This window comes from Danio rerio, chromosome 23, assembly GCF_049306965.1.
Source record: "Danio rerio strain Tuebingen ecotype United States chromosome 23, GRCz12tu, whole genome shotgun sequence".
Taxonomy (NCBI): Eukaryota; Metazoa; Chordata; class Actinopteri; order Cypriniformes; family Danionidae; genus Danio; species Danio rerio.
In genome coordinates this window covers 41,290,001-41,312,209 of record NC_133198.1, presented here as the reverse complement: position 1 = coordinate 41,312,209, position 22,209 = coordinate 41,290,001, and the positions used below count along the sequence as shown (strand labels likewise).

Here is a 22,209-nt window from a genome sequence, read left to right as displayed (position 1 = left end):
GACGATGGGGTTTGAGTTTGGGAAAGAACAGTTCCAGAAAGCAGGTGAGACAAAAATAAAAGCCAAAAACTATGGTAAAAATCAGGCGAGGGGGTTTCTTTTTCTGGATGGCTTTTGAAAACTGTGCAAATTGGGTTTAGAGAAGTAGGTGGGAAGGTCAATCAGTGCTTTTAAAAATACTATTGGGTTTAGGGAAGGAGGAGGGTGGGTCAGTTGATGGGTCAGTCAGTCAACAGTGGCCTCTGGTGGATTTAGGCAAGAAGAGCAGGCGTGAATGTCACTCATGAGAGAAATCTGAGAACTGAAAAAGCGTACACAGCGCCCTCTGGTGGATTCGCAAAAACAAAAACTGCAAAAAAACGTAGCTCCTGATATGTATTTGGTGCTCTCTAGAAATGTAGATAGGGGTATGTTTTCCCTGGGTTCAGAGCAAAATACTGTTATACAAGGACTTGCCTTATTAACCTTGTTATGTACTTTCATCATGGCAAAGATAAAATAAATCAGTTATTAGAAATGAGTTATTAAAACTATAATGTTTTAAATGTTTTCGTTTCATTAAACAGAAATTGGGAAAATAAATATACGAGGTGGGGGTGGGGGGGTTGAGGGGGGGTAATAAGTGATAAAGTCCAATCATTCTGACTTCAACCGTATATACTTTGTTTCCATATTACTTTTCAGTGTACAATACCACTATTTGTAATGTAAAATATATGCATTTTCAAACATTGAAGAGCAGATAAACTGAGATATTGTCTTCCAGAAGAAAGAATTGATAACTGATTGTAACTGAGATTTCTGAGGTTCATGAAGAGATTGGTTAATTTTGCTTTCGCTTCAAATGACTAATATGGGAGAGCCACTGGTGTTGTTACTGCTTTTTTCACTGTATTTACAGTACATGTGCTGAGGAATCATTCGGTACAGAAATTCAGAGGATACAGATGGCTGTGGGTGTTTGGTTTCCAACACACTCTGTAAGCACAGACTGGATTCCTCAACATTGTAGATGGGTTACAAAGTTGTTGAATTAAGAAATGGAATTACTTTTAAATTATTTTAGTAGTTTAGAATCTATGTCAGGGGTGTCCAAACTCAGTCCTGGAGGGCCGGTGTCCTGCATATTTTAATTCCAACCCCAATTAAACACGCCTGAACCAGCTAATCAAACTCTGTATCCTTGAAACTTCCAGGCAGGTGTGTTGGAGGAAGTTTAAGCTTAACTATGGACACCGGCCCTCCAGGGCTGAGTTTGGACACCCCTGATCTATGTGGATAGCAGCAAGAAGGTCTATCTGTGTCCATGTGGGTTTCCTCTGGGTGCTCCGGTTTCCCCCACAGTCCAAAGCCATGCGCTATAGGTGAATTGAATAAGCTAAATTAGTGTATGTGTGGGTGTGAATGCAAGAGTGTATTATGGGTGTTTCCCAGTGCTGGGTTGTGGCTGGAAGGGCATCCATTGCGCAAAACACATGCTGGATAATTTGGTGGTTCATTCTGCTGTGACGACCACTGATTAATACAGGGACTAATCCGAAAAGAAAATGAATGAATGAATAAATGTATTCTTGAACAAACCATTTTAGACTAGGGAGGATCAGCTCTGTGAAGATGTTACTGCCACCTTTCATAGAAAAATTTTAAATTATGGGAAAAATACAGGAAAAACAATTAAATGGGATTTTAGTTGGATAGAATGATGAAATACAGGAGAATTATGAGAAAAATGGAAGGGTTGACAGGTATGATGGGGACCCACCACCTTTCATCCCAATACCAACCGCCCTTCAACATTCATTCATTCATTTTCTTCCGCTTTTCCGAGGCCGGGTCGAGGGGGCAGAAGTCTTAGGAGAGAACCCCAGACTTCCCTCTCCCCAGACACTTCCTCCAGCTCCTGCGGGGGGATCCCGAGGCATTCCCAGGCCAGCCGAGAGACATAGTCCGTCCAGCGTGTCCTGGGTCTTCCCTGAGGCCTCCTCCATGAACTACTACCATATCGTGGTGTAGGGTTTGAGTGCTAGAGTGATCCTAAGAGCTATGTTGTAGGGGGCTAATGCCCCTGGTAGGGTCTAATAAGGCAAACAGGTCTTAGGTGACAGGTCAGACTAAGTGCGGTTCAAAAACCTCTTCTGAGTACAAGAACATCAAGTACCGTGATGTCGCCCAGTATGGCGCAGCTGGGGCCCCACCCAAACTACATTATGCAAGCCAGGCTCACTGTGGATACATCCCTATAGTAGGTCTACATTTCTAGAAACAGCGAAATATGCAACTGGAGGTATGTCCATCAAATCCACTAGAGGCTGCTGTGTACACTTTTTGATAACCTTAAATGTCTCTCGCATATCCCCTTCTCGCATAAATCCAATATACCAATAATCCAATATATACTTCAGCCGACCAGGCCAGCTTGGTGTCGACTGACTGACTGACTGAACAACTGTCCCCCAATCCCTTCTCTAAACCCAAACTGATATTGTTTTCAATAGCAATCTAGAAAAAGAAAAGCCATTGCGGCCACGCGATTTCATCACATTTTCAGCCTGTTTATTTATTTATTTATTTATGTATTCAGTTTTTTTATTTTATTTTTATTTTTTTGCTTTTGTTTGAACTGGTTTCTATAAGCGTTCTTTGCAAACCCCATTGTCATGGTCAACTCAGCTCTGCATCCCAAGTCTATCAGAGTATGCGTCAAGTAACTAGGCATACTGGTAATACCGGAAAAGCCATCCACATGAAGGCAATTGGTCAGCGGTAGTACAAAAAGAAACAGAAGCCATCAGCTGGCTCATGCGTATCTTTCATTTTACAGACAAAATGTAGCCAGACGTACCTCTGGGTACACATTTCATGATCTCCAGAAATGTATACAGGGGTTCATATCCACAATGAGCCTGTGTTAATGTTATGCTATTTTTACATGCTTTAGATAGTCAAAAACATACATGCAGCACATATAAGGGATTGCGCTTCCGATTGCAGTTTAAACTTTGATTTTAAAACTTCCCATTTCAAACTTTGCAATAATTTCTACCCATCTTAAACAGCGCTCAAATTAGCACCTAACAGAATAAGCATGGTGCGTATAACACTAGCGTTGGCTGAGAGTCGCGAGCGTCCCAGAGGTGAGAGCTTAAGAGAGCGAGGCCTTGATTACTGGAGTGTCAATGGAGTGAGCTGAAGGGCTTCTCAGAACAGTCGACCTACTTGAACAGCTCGAGCTGATTACAATAATCAAATAAAAATCCGAAATAAATAATTGCTCTGTTCGTCGGCATGTGAAGAGCGCTCTGCACCACTGGAGAGGAAGCGATCACCAAATGGCATCTGGGGTTCTTTATTATTATTATTTTTTTTGCACTGACTGATCAAAAAACTGGCAACATTCATTTGTCTGAAAAGGCTAGATATATTTGCTTTTCATTTTGTTTTGAGCGAGCACTCAAAACAATGCTGAAAATATTTGCTCAAAAGCTGCGCATAGAAAAAGTTCCCAGTAATTTGCATCAAGCACACAAATGAGGGTTTAATTTGCATAACTTATAATTAAACCATCAAGGATAATTTCATTATATACATGATTTTGGGAGGATATTTATTTATTTTATTTAACATTGTCTTAAGGTATTGTTTATTGTAAGCTTTTAATAAAAATAATGAAATAATAGATTACACTTATCCATAGTTCTTTCATCAAGAAAGTTCCTTTTCTTGGAAGTTCTCACAGTGGCGAACCAGTCATCAAGTTAATGAACATGTATTTAATTTTAAGATCACAGCATGCAAGAAAAAATGAACCTCTTCCAGAGTTTCACCCAGCAGGAATCACTTGAGCAACTTGCTTGTAATTTGAATGGGAAAAGGCAATAAAATCAGAATGTAATTGCTGGAGTGCCCTGCATCACGGCTCAATTAACTGCATGATCAAACTGAGGGAGCTAAAAAAGAAAAAGAAAACTCTGGAACATTCCAAAATGTTTTTGTTTGCGTGTAAAATTCAACATCTGGAACAAAATGCATCCTTGCTCTGTCTTATACATGATAAACTACAGCTAAATAGCCTTTATAAAGTGTTTTTTTTGCTACCAGTTTGATATTATGGTTTAGTTTGAGATATTTTGGCTTATTAACCTTCTGCCACTTTTCCAAATGATCAACTAAGTTATTATTTTCTGCTCTTATAACTAGGATCTAGATAGATAGATAGATAGATAGATAGATAGATAGATAGATAGATAGATAGATAGATAGATAGATAGATAGATAGATAGATAGATAGATAGATAGATAGATAGATAGATAGATAGATAGATAGATAGATAGATAGATAGATAGATAGACGGACAGACAGACAGACAGACAGATAGACAGACAGACAGACAGACAGACAGATGGACGGACGGACGGATGGACAGATGGATGGATAGATAGGTAGGTAGATAGGTAGATAGATAGATAGACAGACAGACAGACAGATGGATAGATGGATAGATAGATAGACAGACAGACGGACTTAAACTACATTTCTCGGTAACACTTTACAATAACAGTACATGAATAATGATGTAATACAAGAGCCCATATTATACATGAAATAGGGTCATATCTTGGTTGTAAGGGTCTCCAACAACAGTCTAATATGCATGCAAGGTCAGAAAAACACTTTCATGGTCTTATAATCTGCATTTATTTTTAACTAATTATTCCAGCGACTCCCGTATGAATCGTCCAGTGATTCATTTGTTCCCAAACCCCTCCTTAGCGCGAAGCTAATCTGCGCTGATTGGACCGATGACAGTCTGTCGCGATTGGTCGACTGCCTTCAGTCAGAGAGTGAAATGCCCAATAGCTAATCACCAATATAAAAGTAATCACAGTTCACACACGCTCCATAGTGTAGGTGTGGATTTTAGCTGCCAGTGGGTCAATGTAAATACAGACGACTAACTATTTTATTGAGCAAAAACTCCAAAAACTGTCGAGATCTCCTAGCTTGTCTCACTCTGCTCTTTTCACAGACACACACACATACCTCCGGACGACAGCGCACGCGCACACACACACTACCCTCGTCCACGGAGCTCCGTAAACAAAGCAGCACGCGTCACGTTTTTAACGTGGCTTTGCATGCGATAAGAGAATATAGCCAGTTAACCTGATACAGTACACGCGGTTATAAGTAACAAATCACAAGTAAATACATTTGCAAGCTAGAGTAAACGAGGCAACAACTTTAATCGCATGTACTTACACTTGAGAAATGGAGGAAGAAACCCATCCTGACGTCCATCAGTAAGTTACTCTTTACTGATCCTTCCTTTAACAAACGCCGATGAAGAATTCTTTGTAGCATGTAGTTTGCAGAAGTTTCCAGAAGTTTCCAACTGCTTGGTTATAATGCTGAGGTTTCATCTTTGGGTAGAGACTCGATAATATCCATCTGCAGTGTGACTTCAATCGACCGGCATGTTTGTGTGTGTGTGTTTGTGTGTGTGTCTGGGTTTCTGCGTCAGAGGGCGGGGCCGCAGGTTTTAAATCTCCCGGGTTTGCGCGTGCACGTGAATAACTTGGTTTCGTTAGTACGTCATGGCGAAACACCTAATGACTCGGTATCAAGGCGACTCTTTTGAAGCACTATGAGTCGACTCTTTTATAGATGAATCAACCGTTGTAAACACTGTACTCTTACAGATTTAAGCCTTAGCTGGATACTTCACTTCACTTAGAGCTGTGTTACACACTACATGAAGGGGAATTTTCAAAAACCCATAATATGGGCTCTTTAATATGTAAACTAATTATTACTTTATTATGAATTAATGATGAGTTAAGGTAAGCACTAATCATGAATTAACTTTACCTACAACATGAGTTCATGTGTAAATAACGACTACCTTAAATACTTGTTAGTACATGTAGTTAATTAATGTACTAATTAACATTTATGTTTAAGCTAAATGTAACCAACATGAACTCATGAGCTGTTAATGTATAACTATGTCATGACTTCACTTGGAGGGGCACATCACTATTAACTAATCCTTAACTACTCATGAACTCCTGGTTATGTTGATGTTGACAGAACACTTCTCTATTGTTATTCAGTGTAAACTCACTAGTTGGACGTGCATAAGGAGTTCATGAGTAATTAAGAATGGGTTAGTGATGATGTGCCCCTCCAAGTAAAGTCAGGACTAGGGTTGTAACGTTATGAATTTTTTACGGTATGATAATCGTCTAAAACAATACCACAGTTTGACAGGTTCGCGGTATACGGTATGTTACAAATGTTACAAAATAATAGAACAGTGAAGCAAATTTGACTTTTTCCAAATAATATATTTTTAGTTACTATAAACAACACCACTTACAATGAACAAATAAAAAATAAGAAAATAATAAATAATGTGTCAAAGTCCAAATAAAGTCCAAATAAATATGGTGCAAATCCTCAGTAAAAAATATATTTATACAAATATTTACTATACTATAAATAGTTACATAACGAAACTAGATTCAATATGGAACATCCGTAGGTTTTATGTGCCAGCATGGATATGGTTGTCTGTGGATATGGATTTGGATATGGTTGTCTGTAATGCAGACAAACAGCTGCATCTTCATTTGCGTCTTTTGAAAACAGCAAGAGCAGCAGTTCGTCTTTGCTGTGTCACTGTTTTGTCATGTTTCTGTGCTGCTGTGCATGCAAAAGTACTTAGTATGAGAATTATTTCATGCAAAACTTTTTTTTTGCGTTTTATTTAGCCGCGCATAAATGTATGCCTATCTCTCATTCCGTGTTGTTCAAAAAGCTCATTGTTGGTCCACAAACAAAAGTGAAACCTATGCTTATTGGTTGTGATATAGCGAGTTTGAACCAATCTGGGCATGGAGGAGGGACAATGCATCAATGTATCATGTCTGGTTTGTCCGGAGACACAGTGACGAGCGTTTCTTTGTCAAATCAGCGTGGTCAAATTTTGATGACGTAACCGCACTGATTCCGGAGCCTCTGAAAGTCCGCGAATGTTATGTGATACAGCACTGGAAAGCTGAGATTCTCTTCTTTATGCCAATCTTTGAATTGTATGAATCAGATCAGCGGATCAAAAGTTATTAAACATTTAAGAGCAATACTTATTTTTAGCCGCGTGCTGTCTCTGTCTTTAAGGGTTAAAACCGTTGATATGCAATTGTTCAAGGTATGATAATCGTGCACGTTCAAATCGTGGTAAACCGTCATACCGGTATATTGTTACAACCCAAGTCAGGACATAGTTATACATTAACATATCATGAGTTCATCATGGTTCAATTCATTCATTCATTCATTTTCTTGTCGGCTTAGTCCCTTTATTAATCCGGAGTCGCCACAGCGGAATGAACCGCCAACTTATCTGGCAAGTTTTTTACGCAGCGGATGCCCTTCCAGCCACAACCCATCTCTGGGAAACATCCACACACACACACACTCATACACTACGGACAATTTAGCCTACCCAATTTACCTGTACCGCATGTCTTTGGACAGTGGGGGAAACCGGAGCACCCGGAGTAAACCCAAGCGAAGGCAGGGAGAACATGCAAACTCTACACAGAAACGCCAACTGAGCCTAGGTTTGAACCAGTGACCTTCTTGCTGTGAGGCGACAGCACTACCTACTGCGCCACTGCCTCACCTAATGTGGTAATTAATAAATTAATTAACAAACAATCATGTACTAACAAGTAACTAAGGTAGCCGTCATTCCCACATAAACTCATGTGACTCATGTTGCAGTTAAAGTTTATTCATGAATAGTGCGTCCCTTAACTCCTTATTAATTCAAAATAAAATAAATGTTTAGTTTACATATTAATACATCATTATTCATGTACTGTTATTGTAAAGTGTTACCCATTTCTCTTACTGCATTGTGGCATTAGTAGCTAAAATGGGTTTGCATTGTGTTCATCTCTGTAAACACGCACATCATCCTAAAACTCTCCAGTAAGCAAATATACACAAAATGAGGTTGCGTGAAATCTCAATTTTTAGCTTTGCTAAACATCTGCATATGCTGACGCGAAGAGCAGCTCGTGCTTACACTGGTTGCTCTATATTTGCATGTTTGTCTGCACTTCACAGGTTTCGCTAACTACCATTTCTGGATGAGAGATTGGTTGATTTCCCCACATGCCGTGCGACAGCATTCTCTTCATAATTTTATGGATAATTTAATGACATGCTAATTGTCATCGCTACATAATCAGTGTGACATATATTGCATTTTGATTACATTACTGAAGGTTGCAGAAGAGTTTTGCTGTATTCATCAGTAAAATGTGCAATCACATTTCCCACTTGTGCAAGGAGTTGTGATTCCCTCGGCAGCAGTTATACCTGGCGCATTTGTCTCTTTGTGTGTGTGTGTGTGAGAGAGAGAGAGAGAGAGAGAGAGAGAGAGACAGAAAGAGGATGGCAATGGCTGTGCATTTGTTCTCTCTGATCTGGCTGTGAGCACCTGCTTGTGAGTTTGAGTGTGATGTGTGTTTGGATGAAAAATCACTCTGAATCAATTATTTTATTTATATATTAGGAATAATAAGATGGCTCATGAAAAAACTAAACCCTTCAGTTCACATGTTTTTTTTTCCCTAATCATTTGACGAGGAAGCGTTATGAGTGGAATATGTGATCAGATACCTGCCATCTGCAGCTCTCTCACTCTGAAATTTTTTCAATGGAGACTTTTGTATTAGGCGACCTGGTGGCACAGTAGGTTGTGCTGTTGCCTCACAGAAAGAAGGTTGCTGATTCAAGTCTCGGCTGGGTCAGTTGGGGTTTTTGTGTGGAGTTTGCATGTTCTTCCTGTGTTCGCGATGGTTCATTCCGGTGTGGCGACCCCGGATTAATAAGGGGACTAAGCCGAAGAGAAAACTAATGCATGAATGACTTTTGCATTAGGAGCTAAATATTTAGAAAGTAGACATTATAAGAGTCAACTGTTAAAATTTATTTTGGGTAAAGCCAAATTAGCAGTATATACAGTATGGGCAGGAAAAACAAGACTGAACAAACATGTGGGCAAAATACTGTTGTTCTGTTTCAGCCCTTCGATTTTAATTCCTACCAGTCAGTAAATAATGTTGAATTGTTCAAATTGAAATAGTGTTACAAAGGAGCATTGTACTTTGTTTTGAAGGAGAATTGCTCTTTACAAATGTATTATAATTTTCTTATAATAAGTATTGTGGGTTGTATATGGTAAGGTTTTTTAATAATTATAAACAGTTTTTTTCAATTTTAGCTTTCAATTCTCTTTCTCCTCTACAACAAAAGACTAAATTAAAACTCTTAGACTTTAATTAGTATACATGACCTTGTGTATATATATATATATATATATATATATATATATATATATATATATATATATATATATATCTTCTTTTTTTTCTTCTTTGGCCTTATGGTTGCGGAATCGGCTCTTTGGAACAAGTCCTCCATTTAGACTTGTCCATACAATAACGACTTTTTTACTGTCACCCTTATACACTCATACACTACAGACAATTTAGCCTACCCAATTCACCTGCAGCATGGACTGTGGGGGAAACCGGAGCACCTGGAGGAAACCCACGCGAATGCAGGGAGAACATGCAAATATATTTATATAAAATATATATACATATTTTAGTGGTGGGCCATTATCGGTGTTAACGTGCTGCGTTAACGTGAGACTGTAATCGCGCGTTTAAAAAAAAATATCGCCATTGATCTATTCTCAAAGTTGGGTTGGGAGCTGTGTCTATTCGACGCAAGTTATGATGACTTTCACCTTGATATTTTAGCGCGGCTGTATACCTGACCGGAGAACCGTCTGACAAAAAAGTGCCCTTCTGAATCAAATCAGCAGGATGCCTGACTAACTGCAGTTCGGCACTTTCACTTTAACTCATGAGCATTTCATTTATGCCGCCGTGACAAACTGGGGTATTAGACGCAAATAAGAAGCAAGGGCTAGTAAGAGTGTTATGGAATTTAGTAACGCACGCCTTAATGGAAAGAAAAAAACTTTTCTTTTTTCTTGTTTCACCGTGTTTCGCGATGTGTGTGTGTGGTCGTTTACTGACAACCGCTTGATCTTGTTGAAAAAATACAATAATGCCACTAACATATCCATACTCCACATGTCTTAATTCCATTTTTGTTTAATTCAGTTCTATTTCAAAGTTATGTAGGCCTACAGTTCAAAATTCATGTTTAACTGAATAAACGGTTAGTAAACACAAGAACATCTTATTGAAGATCATTTATTTTCATCATAAATTATCATAGTAGAGCAGTTTCTAAAGCAGTTTGTAATGCATTTTGGAGAGATGAGCCCCTGGTCTAACGCGCCACCTGGCTTGAGAAACATGTTCTCAAAGACTTATTATTTGGGTAGCACACATATTCTTAATGCCTTCGGCAGAATTCAAATGAACCATTTTAATCCAGATTAATTCCAAGATTAATGTAGATTTTAATTTTTTTTTTTTTATCTAATCTAAATCTTTTTTAAATATTTCCCAAACGATCTTTAAGAGAGCAAGGTAATTTTCACGGTATGTCTGATAATATTTTTTCTTCTGGAGAAAGTCTTATTTGTGTTATTTCGGCTAGAATAAAAGCAGTTTTACATTTTTTTAAAAACCATTTAAAGGACAAAATTATTAGCCTCTTTAAGCTATATTTGTTTTCAGTAGTCTACATAACAAGCCATCGTTAAACAATAACTTGCCTGATTACCCTAACCTCCCTAGTTAAGTTAATTAACCTAGTTAACCTAAAGTTGTCACTTTAAGCTGTATAGAAGTGTCTTAAAAAATATCTAGTCAAACATTATTTACTGTCATCATGGCAGAGATAAAATAAACCAGTTATTAAAGATGAGTTATTAAAACTACTGTTTAGAAATTTGTTAAAAAGACACTCTCTCAATTAAACAGAAATTGGGGGAAAAATAAACGGGGGGCTAATGACTCTGACTTCAACTGTATTTATACATATATGCAATATTTTATTTGTCTGTGATACATTTACACTCACCACTTTATTGGGTACACCTTACTAGTATCAGGTTGGACACCCTTTTGCCTTCAGAGCTGCCTTAATCTTTTGTGGCATAGATTCGACAAGGTACTGGAAATATTCCTTAGAGATTTAGGTCCATATTGAGAAAAATGCAGTTGCTGCAGATATGTCGGCTGCAAATCCATGATGTTCATGCATTTCAACCGATCTATTCTACTACCGAATATACTTTGATTTATAGGTTGAATAAACAAGCAGGTGAGGCAGATAAATGCACTGAGCGAGTTCAAATACGGTTTTGAGGTTCAGTCCCATTCAGCCTCTTCCCAGCATGCTCTAGGGTATGAATAATTAATACCGCTGAAATGTTTGACCTTTTGTTAGGCTTTATTTAAATTGCTGTTTCATGTTTAGTTGTCTGGTTGCTTCTTTTTTTTAAGTTTTCATATCAAGCTTCAATGTTGAAAAAAACAAACTGTAAATATAACAATAGTTGATGGCAGATGAAAATTATAAGATAGACAATATTATTCTCCTGTCAGTTATGCAAGCAGAAATAAGGAGTTACTCAGCAAATAAAAATAAAGCTAAATGTAGGCCTGTCACGATAAAGAATTTTTGCTGTGCAAGATATAGTCACGGAATTTTTTGTGATAAGCAATTTTATTGTCATTTTGAGATCATTTTATAACACTGATTACATACAGTGGGGAAGTATTAAACACATCATGTTTTTTTCTTGGGAACATTTTTTAAAGGAGCTGTTGACTTACAGAATTGAACTAGATTTTGGTAAAAACTCAAACAATACAAACAAAAAAAATAATAAAACAAAACAGCTGTGAGTTTTTCACTGACTTCAACAGGGTGTGAAAATCTTTATGCTTCTGTGAATCTCGTCAATTAAATCTTGGCTGGGCTGTTCTACAGCTTGATTTTCCTTCTCTGGAAGCATTTGAGAGTTTCCTTGGCTGTGTTTTGGATCATTGTCTTGCTGAAATGTCCACCCTGGTTTCATCTTCATCATCCTGCTAATGTAGATGCTGCACTGAAGCAGCTGATATTCATTTATAATGAGGAAGGGTAGAAGGTTGCTGAAGAACTATTGAGAGATTTGCTGCTGATCAGCTGCTGTCAGGTCTTTCACTGCCTTTCTACACCTCCCTTTCTTCATGTGTTCAATACTTTTTCCCTGCTTCATTTCATTACACATTACTTCATTTGTTAAGTAATTAGTTTTGTTTTCTTTGCACATATGGATTTCTGGTTGTTACCAACGTTTAGTGAAAATTTCAAGTCCACAGCACCTTTAGAAATATGTTTTCTGAGTAAAACGGTGACGTGTTCAATACTTATTTCCCCCACTGTATAATAATGCAAATAGCCATAAACACGTTCAAGGAACAAAGTCGTTTTATTCTTTAGGTTATTTAGAATTGTGTTAAAAAGTAAATGTCATATTATATCGCATGAAGTGTCCTATTAATAAAATGTCCAATTATAAAATTTGACAGGTGAGATAGAATGTAAATGTCCTACAAAAATAGCTTTAAACATTATTTGAGAATATACACTCACCGGCCACTTTATTAGGTACACCTTACTAAAATCTGGTTGGAACCCCTTTTGCCTTCAAAACTCGCACTTTATGACTTGGAGCGCTATCCTGCTGGAAGTAGCCATCAGAAGATGGGTAAACTGTGCTCAGCAACAATACTCAGGTAGGCTGTGGTTTTAACACAATGCTCAATTGGTACTAATGGCCCCAAAGTGTGCCAAGAAAATATCCAATCCACACCATCCATGCTTTTCATTTCACCCTACCATCCAAATGTTGCGTAGAAATCGAGACTCATCAGATCAGGCAACATTTCCATTCTTGTTTTGTCCATTATGGTGGGCCTGTACGAATTGTAGCCTCAGTTTGCTGTTCTTAGTTGACAGGAGTGGCATCCTGGGGATTCTTCTGTTACTGTAGCCTAGCCGCCTCAAGGTTGGACGTGTTGTGCGTACCTCGGCTGTAGCGAGAGGTTATTTGAGTTACTGTTGCCTTTCTATCAGCTTGAACCAGTCTTTCTTTCAGCATTCTTCAGTGTTCTTGCATCCTCGTGTAATGCCATTATCAAGTGCCAAAGTTTCAAGTGTTCACACTTAGCTGATGATTGATTATAAAGCTAGTTTGGCATGCTGTCTCAGGAGAGAGCACTGAGTTCATAAGATCCTCAAGTCCGGGGCTCCCTACCGTTGCAAGGCAAGAGGGGAGTTTGAGCTCAGGTAGATCTTGAGAACGTCCCTGTCGTGGTGGCTGAAGAGCAGATAGTAGTTGCTCTTTAAAGAGATAAGTACTTGGTAGGAGCATGTCTATGGTGTTGATTTGGATTAGTCAATAAACTTAGGTTGTATGTTTTCGGACAGTGTTGGGAGGAAAACAGGGGACCCGGGGGAGCACGGAGAGAACCTGCAAACTCTGCACAAAAAAAAAATGTCAGCTGGTTTGGTAAGGACTGGAACTAGAGACGTTCTTGCTGTAAGGCAACAGTGCCAAGCACTGGGCCATCGTGCCACCCATCTAGGAAGGAGGAGGAGTACGGGTGGAAGGGGGGATTCTTCAAAATGAAGATAGCTGTGAATAGATTTTAAAGTATTATTACTTGTCTATAAATCACTAAATGGTCTAGGACCTCAATACATTACAGATATGCTCACTGAATACAAACCCAACAGATCACTCAGGATTTAAGGATCATATAAACTAGAAGTTCCAAGTGTTCAGTCAAAGCAGGGTGAATCAGCTTTCAGCAACTACGCCCCTCGCTGCTGGAATAATCAGATGTGCTCCAACATTATGCTCATTTAAATCAAGACTGAAAACATCTGTTTAGCTGTGCCTTTACTGAATGAGCACTGTGCTGGGTCCGACAGATCGCACTATTATGTTTTTCTTTTCTTTTTCATTATCTTATAACCTATAATCTTAACACATTTTTATCTGTTTTATCTATTTTTATTATTAGTATTTTTACAATTCTTATTATTTGTTTTTATTTTCTTACACTTGTCTCTTTTATTCCTGTTTATGTAAAGCACTTTGAATTGCCACTGTGTATGAAATGTGCTATATAAATAAACTTGCCTTGCCTTACGTAACCTTGGGTATTTATAGTAGCTTAGGAATCGTCTGATTGGTGCATTGTAAAATGGATAATGTGGGTCCAGCTGCAAGCAATCATAAGCACGAGATCCTCTTGAAATTAGTTTAGAAATAAACTTCACTTAGTTCTGAACACTCAAGAGCACAAGAATGGAGGACACATGAAAGTTCCCGGATGTGTTCTTGGTATCGAGGATGCACCAATGAAGACTTGAGCATCAAACTCGCTCTACAAGTCCCAGAAGTCATTGCGACTGAAATAAAAGTTGGAAAGCACAGCATTTTAAAAAGATTTATTGTTAAAGTTTAGAGATACGACTTAATTATCTCAGGAGTTTCCCTAAATGAGACGATTAAAGTAAACATTGACATGAAAATCTTAATAAAGAAATAGGGCCCTATCATACACCCAGCGCAGTGTGGCGCAAGGCGCGGCGCAATAGTCTTTTGCTAGTTTCAGCTTGGCGCAAGAGTCGTTTTGAGGCGTTGCACTGCGCTGTTTAAATAGCAAATGCATTAGCGCTCATTTTTGCGTCCATAGACGTCCTGGTCTAAAAAGGAAGGCGTTCTGAGGCGGACCGCTGGCGCATTGCTATTTTGAAAAACTATAATAGATTTTTCATTAGACCAAAACCAACCCGGTCTAAACTCCGGTGCAGAGTTGCGCCTCGCTTACGCACTGCTTAATACGCACAAGAGAGCAATAGGCAAATATCTTTACATATGAAAAAAATGTAAATATTAAGGATATATATAGGATATAACAATAATAGATATAGGATATACATATAAAGGATTAAAATATTACAAAACATATTATTTTCTAGCCTACATAAATATGAAAAACCACTGCTTTTATGTCTTCTTCATCTCGGGAGGCTTTTTCAGTTCATTCATAACAATTTGCTTTTGTCTAATGTTATTATTATTAGCAGTATTATTTATTATATCCATATTTATATTTGTTTTATTAAAAACAAGCTTAGATTTGCCCACCTGTCAGGTTTAAGACCATATGGGGCACAGCATGTGTTTTAGGATATAACTCAGGTTTTTGAACACACTTTGTTATTGTTGTTCATTTATTCGTTTACTGGAAATTAGAACTAAATTTAGAAATAGTTTTTAAACGAATATTTGCGCTTAACAAACAAAACTATTTATTTATAGGCTAATTGATGTCTCTGCGTAAAGGTTTCCCTATCCAAGAGTGAAAGTGAAAGTGATCCATTATCTCTTATTCTCATGCAGTAGATGCTCTGTTTAACAGTTTTCTGTTAAATAACTGTTAACTGTTTGCTTGTGAAATGCTCATTTTTTTTCCACTTAGACTTACTTTGCGTCCTGTAAATAGCGAATGCTCTCTTGGCGCGACACAGCTGACTCTTAAAGGGAATGGGAGATGAGACTCTAATTGGTTTATTCTTAAAACACACCTATAACTCATTAAGAAAATAAACTCAACCCTTTTAGACCATGCGCCGAAGCGCAAGGCAGATTTCCTGTCCTTAAATTAGCAAAAACGCGTCCTGACACATCCTGAAAGCATTTGCGCATGGACCATCAAAATAGAGCCCATAAACACAGTAAGGTTGTTTATTTGCTGAAATTTCTATTAAAATCTGTTTTATTTGTATTGTGCAAAGTATTTTTGTATATTTTCTGTTTTAAAAAAATTTGTGACCATCAGGAAGAACGCAGCATATTTCTCACAGGACACGTTCTGTGTTCTCGTGGTCTCCCGAATTCGAGCCATGTGATTAACTTATTAGAAATTTGCAATAATGAACAGGTGGACAGGTGTACCAAATAAAGTGGCTGGTGAGTGTATATTGCAGCACCAAAGATTTTGTTAATGTCCATGTATTGCACAGTATAAATTTTGATATTTGCGACAGGCCTAACTAAATGTGACATTTATTGGAGGCTAACAGGGTGCTATTTAAATTTAAAGATGTTATATGATGGATTAAACTGAGCAGTTAGCTTACTATCCTCTTTGTGACACATGCCGCAGGGCTAGTCCATATATAACACTTATTTTCAATAATATTGACATGATTTTTAGTTGCCTGATTGCATCTGCTCTTATTTATTGCACTATTTTGAGGATCCGCCTTCAGTAAAGATACAAACTTTAAAACTTAGACAAGATAGGGGTGAAGTTTACTGTCTGACACCAATAGTTTGTGTGTAAATCTGTCTTGTTCAAACTGATAATGCAGCACAATGTGCTGAGCCAACAAAACACGGCATTTCAGATTACTGCTCGACTTGAAAAGTATACAAAATTGCAAAAGTCTGCAAAGTCTCCTGTGCACACCTACATTAGGCTCCATTTATTAGATTAAAAATTATCTAAATGTATAAATAAGACTGTCTTTAGTGTCACATGATCCTTCAGAAATATGACGATTGGCTGCTTGAGATGGCTGTTACTATGAAAAAACAATTGTGAAAAGCAAAGTGCTCTTGATTTCTGCAAGCTGGGACTTTTTTTTCAGGATTCTTTGATAAATAGTTATTTTTAATTTATATAATAGTATATTTATATAATATTATATGATTAAATAAATAATAAATATATTATAAATTGTATAATGTCACCTAAAACGCTCATTTAAAAATTGTCCTTTTCAATTCTCATATCAGATTAGAGTCTGTTTTGACCCAGAGATAAATAAAAATGAGATCTTATTTCTAGGGGAGCAAACAAGCTCAATATCTGCTCAATTTTTTTAATCATTTTTGTCAAAGTCAAGACTACCAGCTTCATACTTATTTATTTAGCACTCACGCACACACTTTGGCTGTTTTTTTTTAAACATACAAACAAAATTACACTGGAATTTACACAGGAAAAGCACTTTTAACCTAAAAAGGTTAACTTTTAACCTTTTCGTTTATTAATTAAATATGCATGTGGTTTTCATGAATGCTTTTGAGCAATTATGAGTCATCAAATTAATTAAATTAATATAGTCAATTGAATTGAATTAAAATTCTATTCATTCCAATATGATTAACACTAATAATTCTCAGATCATAAATGTCATAAATAAATAATTTTTAAATAGGTCTCACATCTCTCATCAACATAAAAATGTATAGTTTAAATCATTGTTTGTGTTTGCTTTTGTGTTTTGGGGGGGATGAGGAGTTTCTGTTTATGAAATATAAAATGTTATGTGTAAAAATGTAAAATTAAAGAATTCCTCAAACGGTCCTTAATTATTTAGATAAATTTAGTAATGGTAAATGATAACATTCATTACTTGATTTGATTTATTTATTTTCGAACAGAACTATCATTCATAAAATATTATTAACAAAAAATACATTTCAACATGGTCGAAAATGGAGTGGGATGAAGCACAGGCTTATTATTTTCACACCCCTTTACATACATCATTCGTCTATTACATAAACTTATTTCTTCTTTTACTTATCTCTTCTTTTCACATGAAACATATTTTATTATTTTGGCATCTCTGACAAATTATGTTTGATTTTATTTGTACCTTTACATTTTTTAACTGCAAATAGACATTAATAAAAATTTGATCCTTTCAAATCACCATTATATTCCTTTAATAATATATATATTTTACAACTTTTTAAATTGATTATTATCCTGACATTGTTTGAGAGTCTTTTCTAGACTGTTCCATTATTTCACACCACAGACAGACATACACAAACCTTTTAAAGTTGTCCTTGTTTTCAACATCCTAAAATGTTGTTCTTCTCTCAGATTATATCCCCCTTGTCGTTCTTCAAAAAACTTTTGTATGCAATTTGGAAGTAATTTATTCCAAGCTTTAAACATAAATTGTGCTGATTTAAATTTAACCAAACATTAAACCTAAGTATCTTCAATTTAACAAAATAAAGGATTTGGATGCTTCAAATACCCCACATGTTCAGTCTAATGACTTTTTTCTGCATTGTACTACGGATCGTAAATTAGATTTATATGTATTTGCCCATATTTCAGCACAATAACTCATATATGGCTACATAAGTGTGTTACATAATACATACAGTACATTGATTTATTGTCCAGGATAAATGTTGCTTTATACACTATTGCTACAGTTTTTACTAATTTTGATTTCACATTATTTATTTGTGGTTTCCAACAAATTTTAAGATCCAAAACAACACCAAGAAATGTAACTGCATATACTCTTTCTATAACTTTCTATAAACATATAACTTTCTATAACATTATCAATGTTTAAATCTATATTATGACAACTTTTTCCCAAATAACATAACCTTCTCTTACAATATAAGTATTTTATTATTATCTGGGTCCAAATTGACCTGGAATAAAAAATACATGCCAAAAAAACTGCATTTGAATGCTGTACTGGGGTAATTCTTGTTAAAAAGAAGTGGCAATTCCCTACCTAGACAGGCAGCCTGCTGAGAATTCTTGAATTCTGATCAAAATGCATAGTAATTGCAATACACATCAAGCAATAATTATGCTTAAAGTGGTTATTCATACCTAAATATGATATTCATATACATAAACATGCACTACTTCAGTGAATGACAAGGCCATGTAGCTAATAAGGTAAGAATTCACTGCAGCTATCATCGAATAAAATCATGATAAACTCAAAAAGATCAGACCTTCTTAGTAGTAAATACGAGTGGCTATTCATGTCTAATTACAGAATAAAAAGTATTTACATTGATTCCGATGGCAAATAAAGTCAGCGTTATTTCCATGCAACATCCAAGTTTGGAATTCACGCAACCACCAGATATCGGTTTACTCATCTTCTGCATATGTAGCTGACAAATAGGCAGTAAAAATGCTTTTTTTTTAAAAAAACAAAAACAATAGATATATTTATCTAGTTTGAAGTCTGATGTTTGAGGAAATATACAGTTGAAGTCAGAATTATTAGCCCCCTTTTCATTTTATTTTATTTTTTTAAATATTTCCCAAATAATGTTTAACAGAGCAAGGACATTTTCACAGTATGTCTAATAATATTTTTTTCTTCTGGAGAAAGTCTTATTTGTTTTATTTTGGCTAGATTACAAGCAGTCATTATTTTTTTAAAAACCATTTTTGGGACAAAATTATTAGCCCCTTTTAAGCTATTTTTTTTAATAATCTACAGAACAAACCATCATTATACAATAACTTGCCTAATTACCCTAACCTTTCTAGTTCACCTTATAAACCTAGTGAAGCCTTTAAATGTCACTTTAAGCTGTATAGAAGTGTCTTGAAAAATATCTAGTCAAATATTATTTACTATCATCATGACAAAGATAAAATAAATTATTATTAGAAATAGGTTTTTAAAACTATTATGCTTAGAAATGTGCTGAAACAATCTTCCCTCCATTAAACAGAAGTTGGTGAAAAAAATAAACAGGGGCGCTAATAATTCAGGGGGGCTAATAATTCTGACTTCAACTGCATGTGTTTGAGGTCAATCACTTCATTCTTTCACTGTGTTTTTAACATTTTTGCTGAACTGTACCTTAAATGTATCCTATTGTGTGACAAAACTAGCAACAACTAAAAAAAACGAATCTATATTATACAATAGTATGCAATAGGGTATATGCCGAAGCATGCTAATAGGACTTTGAATTTGCCAGTAACCTGGGTTAAGCGCTTCCGGTCAACTGTATTCCAATGCAAAAATTGCGCATTTAAGGTCAGTTTTCTTTAAAAATCAACGATCTCCACTGGCTGAGTGATATCCGATATAAAGTGTCTCAGATTGTACAAGAAGCCCTGCATTAAATTACATTTCCCCCTGCCATGTCTTTGTAATATGAGCATTTATTTTACCCCAGTATATTCAATGGACCTCCGATTCTGACGAGCGCTTGTTTTACGCTTGAGCAACTAAATGAACGCCAAAGTTTATTTAACTGTATGTATTTTTATTACATTACAACACTGATGCTGTAAAAGGAAACGTATAAATTGGAAAAAAAATTCACAATAACAGGTCACCGGAAGTTTATCAGTATGGGAAAAACACTAGCTCGGCATATACCCTATAACATAAGACTGACTAGGTGGTACGGAGGCTCAGTGGTTAGCACTCACACAGTGGTCGCCTCACAGCAAGAAGGTTGCTGGCTTCAGTCCCGGCTGGGCCAGTTGGCATTTCTGTGTAGAGTTTGCATGTTGTCCCAATGTTGGGTTTTTTTCCGGCTGCTTCAGTTTCCCCCACAGTCCAAAGACATGCGCAATAGGTGAAGTGAATAAGCCAAATTTGGTGCAGTGTATGAGTATGTGTGTGAATGGGAGAGTGTATGGGTGTTTCCCAGTTCTGGGTTACAGCTGCAAGGGCATTCGCTGCATAAAACATATGCCAAAAGAGTTGTCGGTTCCTTCCGCTGTGGCGACCCCTGATAAATATGGAACTAAGCCGAAGGAAAACAGATGAGTTTTAATTTATCGAACAATGCTTGTGATTTTTCTCAAAAATGTAAAACAAAAAGGAAAATAAATGTAATAACACAGCAGTTTTTATTAAATGAGGTCCATGGGGGAAAGAAGAAACGTTTAAAACAATTGTAATTGATGTCTACACTAATAATAATATACATTTTTGTCATGTATGATGTTAAAAATGCAACGTCACGTCAAAAACTCGTATGCTAATTTTCATTTTACCCCATTCCCTCAAACGTCCCAAAAGAATAAGAAAGTTATGGACATTTGTCTCAGTGAAAGGGACAAAAAGTCACTCGTTTCAGGATCAAAATGAAAGTGTCCACCTGCCACAGAACTGCTCTTTTCCCCAGTGATGGATCACATTGCGAATGTGACAGGAGAGATATAGTGTTCATCTCTCACTTTTGGCCTCTTCTTCTGTTTCTATCTTCCTTTATTCCCCTCAAACAAATTCTCCCTCTCCGGTGTACTTTTTATGACATTTGCAGGAATGGATTTTTCAGAAATTGCAGCTTTGGAAGCTTCATTCACATTTCGCTGAAACTGAAACTAAGGTTAGACACTAAAAAAGAAACATCAGGTGCATTTTGCTTGACATGATTTATAACTAGGGGATGGAACAGCACTCGTGGATCAGGCAGGTTTTGTAGCTATAATTTTAATCTTTTAATATATTGTACTGTATAATAAGAGATTAATGTTATCATCACTATTACTATTAAAACTGTTGTTATATTTTGTCATTTATCTACTTAAATATTTACCACATTCATTCATTTTCTCGGATTAGTCCCTTTATTGATCTGGAGGCGCCACAGCGGAATAAACTGCCAACTCATCCAGCATAAGTTTTACTCAGCGGATGCCCTTCCAGCTGCAACCCTTCATTGGTAAACATCACTCATTCACACATTCATACACTGCGGACAATTTACTTTACAATACAATACACCACATGTTTCTGGACTTGTGAGGGAAACTGGAGAACACACGCAAACACAGAGAGAACATGCAAACTCCACACAGAAATGCCAACTGACTTAGCCGAGGCCTTCTTGCTGTGAGGCCATTGTGCTACACACTGTGCAACCGTGACACCTAAATATTTATCTATTTAAATTAAAACATATTTATATACACATTCATGCATATTTTCCTTATTGAAGTATGATTTATTATTATAAAACATGTTATATTATGTTATTTTATATTATATGAATATGTATTGCTGACAATATTTGTTTTGTTCATGTCACTTTTTTTACAGTTTAGTCTAAACATGTTTACTCTTAAATGTTTACAGTATAACTATACAATTAAAATAAGCCCATAAGATTTATTTTTATAACGTGAGAATCATAATATAATAGAAGATTCCCTTATCTGCATTTTATTATTATTATTGTTATTATTATTATTATTATTATCATTCACGTATACAAATCTCTCCTTTCAACAAATATTTAAAAATTAATTAGGGCCATGATTAAATTATTAATAAATCAATAAAATAAATTTATATATATAGGAATACTGCACCAG

At 36.3% G+C, this 22,209-nt stretch overlaps 1 long non-coding RNA gene across 1 annotated transcript in view; it reads right to left on the bottom strand.

Annotated features, from left to right (window-relative positions):
• Positions 1-11,439: 11,439 nt before the first annotated feature.
• The window catches only part of LOC141380547 (uncharacterized), a 17,517-nt gene continuing 6,747 nt past the window's right edge, over positions 11,440-22,209 (bottom strand). Inside the window, exon 3 of the long non-coding RNA XR_012398693.1 lies at positions 11,440-13,691. This is a non-coding gene — a long non-coding RNA (uncharacterized lncRNA). The remainder of the gene's footprint in view (positions 13,692-22,209) is intronic.